The sequence below is a fragment of the Elephantulus edwardii genome, unplaced genomic scaffold (assembly GCF_000299155.1).
Source record: "Elephantulus edwardii isolate Elephantulus edwardi_28Jun2011 unplaced genomic scaffold, EleEdw1.0 scaffold00020, whole genome shotgun sequence".
In the NCBI taxonomy this organism is placed as follows: domain Eukaryota; kingdom Metazoa; phylum Chordata; class Mammalia; order Macroscelidea; family Macroscelididae; genus Elephantulus; species Elephantulus edwardii.
In genome coordinates this window covers 19305295-19309840 of record NW_006399770.1, presented here as the reverse complement: position 1 = coordinate 19309840, position 4546 = coordinate 19305295, and positions in this window count along the sequence as shown.

Genomic DNA, 4546 nt, shown 5'->3' with positions numbered 1-4546 from the left:
TATATATATTCATTAAGTGTGAGCTTAAAATATAATTTCTTTAATTTATAAATGTTGTGACATTTGAAAATAATTGTATTGTCTAGATTTGTATACATGCAATTCTAAATTTTCTCTTGAAATAATCAATTGCTTCCTTGAAAGTGATACTTAAAATTTTCCAGTTTAATAAAATTACAAATTAAATTTTATTTTAGATTTTGATCACTAATGCTATTAGCTGGGTATATTAGATTAAGTATGTTGTTATTGTTTTTATGTGCCGTTGAGTCACCTGTGACTCATAGCGACCCTATGTACAACAGCCCTAAATCCTGCTCTATCTTCCCAATTTTATTGTCTTCCACACACCTATCCTCATTACCCCAGTGACTGAATCAATCCATCTCATCAAGGGTCTTCATCTCTTGCGCTGTCTCTCCACCCTCTCAAGCATGACATCATTCTCTAAGGACTGACCTTGCCTTGCAATATGCCCAAAGTATGTCAGAAAAAGCTTCAGAATCCTTGCCTCTAAAAAGCAGCCTAGCCTCACCCTCTCCAAGACAAACTTCTTTGTTCTCCTAGCAGTTCATGGCCTATTCAATGCTCTTTGCAGCACCACAGCTCAAAGACATCAACTGTCCTTCTATTATCCTTAGTCATTGTCCAGCTTTCTGATGCATAACAAGTAATTGCAAAGACTATGGCCTGTGTCAGGTACACCTTAGTTTGAGACTGACATCACTGCTTTTCAGGACTTTGGAGTGGTCTCTGAAAGCAGACTTTTCAAACACAATTCATCTTTTAATTTCCTGGCTGCGGGTACCAAAAGTGTTAACTGTAGAGCCAAGCAAACTAAAGCTGTGAACAATCTCAATCTCTTCACCATTTGTCATGATACTGCCAATTGGCCCAGTGGTGAGAATCTTTATTTTCTTGATGTTGAGCTTCAGTCCGAATTGAAGGCTGTAATCCTTGGCCGTCTGCAGTGCTTCCTTCAGGTCTCCCTCAGTTTCAGCAAGCAGGGTTGTGTCATTGGCATAATGCAGATTGTTGATGAGTCTTACCTCCAATCCTGATGCCACATTTCTCCTTGTGGAGCCCAGCCTCCTAGATAATCTATTCTTCATGCAGACTAAAAAGTTTTGGAGATAGGACACATCCCTAATGTACATCCTTCCCAATTTTGAACCATGAAGTGTTTCCTTGCTCTCTTCTGATGACTGCCTCCTGGTCCAAGTATAGATATCTCAAATGTTCTGGAATTCCAGTTCTTCTCAGAGTTAGCCACAGTTTGTTGCGATCCACACAGTCAAATGCCTTTGCATAGTCAATGAAACACAGACATTCCTCTGGTACTCTCTGCTTTCAGCCAAGATCCATCTGACATTAGCTGTAATGTTTCTAGTGCTATGGTCTCTTCTAAACCCAGCCTGGACTTCAGGCAGTTCTCTGTTGATGTGCTGCTCCAGTCATTTTTGGACAATCTTCAGCAGAATCTTGCTTGCATGTGATATCAGTGATACTGTTCAATAATTTCCACTCTGTCAATTCATCTTTCTTTGGAATGGGAAGAAATGTAGATATTTTCCATTCAATTGGCCAGGTGGTTGTCCTTCAGATTAAGTATATTAACAAATTAATTTCATCTCTCTCTTTTTCTTTCACTTGCTTAAATGCAAGAAGCCCTGTTACCACTGTGGTTGGTGCTGATCTGCCAGGCAAGAGGTCAATGGGTCAACACAACAGTCTTTCTGAGAAAGATAGATATGACAGTGTACCTCCATACAAATTAGACCTTTGGAAACCTTATGGAAAATTATACTCTTGTAAATTTCATATTGTGTTAAAATTGACTCAGTGGCAATGAGTTTTCATTTTTTGTTCATTGACATTTTAATAGATTAACAAAAATTTAGTGGCTACTGTGCTGCAATCCCAAAGATGCATGGTTCTAATCCACTAATGCTCCACTGTTGAAGGATAGCCAATCCTCTGAAAATCTGCTGGAGGATCAGCTACGAATCGGTTTCAATTTGATTGGACTCAACAAACAAAAAATAGTATCATTTTATTATAGTGTTGTTTTTGTTGTTAAGTGCCATTGAGTTACTTGTGACTCATAATGACCCTATGCACAATAGCTTTGAACCCTGCTCTATCCTGTGTCAACCTTATTATCTGACACACCCACCTCCATTACCCCAGTCACTGAGCGTCTCATTGAACGTCTTTTCTTTCTATCTTGCACTGTCCCTTCGCTCTCCCAAGTGTGTTTTCCCCCTCCAAGGACTGGATCCTCTTTGCAACATGTACAAATATGGCAGACGAAGCTTCAGAATTCTTGCTTTCTAAGGTCAGCCTGGTTTCACCCTCTTTTGATGGTATATTCTGTACTCTTCTCCAGCACCACAGCTCAAAGGCATCAATTTTCCTTCTATTGTCCTTAGTCATTGTCCAGCTTTCTGATGCATAGCAAGCAATTGCAAAGATCATGACCTGCATAAGGCACATCTTAGGCTCTAGACTGACATTTTTGTTTTTTAGTACTCTGGAGAGGTCCATGACAGAAGTTTTTCCCAATACAATCTTTACTGCAAATCAGAGATCATGCTAGCTTTTGCAGTCAAAACTGGAGGTGTCAGCAAGTCATGTTTCTTCTAGAGGTTCTAGGATAAAAATCTACATTTTGCTTTCTCTGGCTTGTAGAGCAGATGCACATTCCTGGCTCATGGCTGCTGATTTGTCAAGCTAGTAATGCAGAATTTGAAATCACTGTTTAATCAGAGTCTCTGCTTCTGTCATCCTATCTACTCTCATTCTGATCTTTCTGCTTTCTTCTTGTAGGGAACTATGTGTTTACTTGGGACCCTCTGAGATTATCCAGGGTAATCTTTCATTTTAAAATCCTTCCCTTCATCACATCTACAAAATCCTTTTGCCATGTACTGTACTGTACTGTATTCAGAGGTTCCAGGGTGTTTTTGCTTTTTTTGTTGTTGTTGTTTTGTTGTTGTGAGTAGTTATTACTCAGTCTACCACAGCTTTAATGACAGAGTAAAGGTCAGGTGGGAAGCTCTATATCTTACCTTTACCAACTTTACAGGAGGAAACTATCCCCACCCACAATATCAATAACATAAAACCAATTTGCATGAGGTCACACATGTCCCACCATGCTCTCATGCCTCCTTCTAATCATCTCAACACCAATCTATCTTATGGTTTGGCACGGTCCAAAGTCTGATGACCACATAGACCACACAGAATCATATTGGGGGAGCTAAAAGGTTATAATTCAGATTAATAACAAAACAGAAAGGACAATTCCCCAAATGTGCATGCAGGCACCTCAGCCTTGTGGCTTTAAGTGATCCCAAGCTCTCAGTCATACCAGTATTGTCAATGTCTATCTCTGAACTCCTGTATTCTCCTTGCACATTGTCACACACCTACCCTTACCCCCACCTCATCACTACCACTCCCCCATCTTCCCATACTCCCTGCCAAAGTCCAATCTCACATTATTTCTCCAATTCAGCTAGCCATCATTGCTGCTGACCCAAAGGGTATACTACTTTTCACCAGGCTGAGGGAGGTCTCTCCTTTCTCTGGGTGAACAATTAAATCTCTTCTGGTAGAGGAAGAATTCTGTCTCTGCAGCTAGAGTTCTTCAATATAAAGGCAAAACCACTCAATCTCCCTGCAGATTGTTGAGACTGGACAATCTCCTTGTAGAATGGTAGATATCCAATCCCCTTTTGGACATGCCAGTTTGTCCCATTTGTATAGATTCACCGATCTGCATGGCAGCATCAAATAAGGCAAAAGAAGTCATATTGGAAGATAAACTCCAAAGGGGGGGAAAAGCTTTTTATGGTAATAACATTAATAAATGTAATATTTGTTGTTGATAGAGATGAGTTGACGTATCCTACCACTATTGTTGTGCTACTATTTCTTTCTTTAATTCTGTTAAACATTGATTTATGTATTTTGCAAGTCTGTTGACCAAAGTAATGTTTTCTTGATCTGTTGTGCCTTTAATCAGCAGGTAATGTAATTCCTTATCTTTTATGGTGGTTTTTATTCTGAAGTCTGTTTTATTGTAGATTAGTATTGCCATGCCTGCTTTTTCAAAGTTGCCAGTTGCTTGGTATGGGTTTTTGCCCCCAACCTTTGATTTTCAGTCTCTCTCTCTCTCTCTCTCTCTCTCTCTCTCTCTCTCTCTCTCCCTCCCTCCCTGGAGTGTTGCTTGTAGCAACATATTGATGGGCTCTGGTTGGGTTCCCCCCTCCTTTTTTTTTCGGTCATTCTGCTATTCCTTTTCTCTTGATTGGCTCATTTAGCTCATTTATTTAAGTGTGATTATTGTTAGGCCAGGTTTTAACTTTGTCATTTTGTTGTGCTTTCTTTTTCTTTTGTTTCTGGTTACTATGATCCATCCGCTTTCTTTTGGTATCTCGGTGTGAAGGATTTCACTTAAAATTTCTTATTGTTTTGGTCTTATTTTCACAAATTTCTCAAGTTCCTTCTTTTCTGCAAATGATCTAATTTCTCCTTC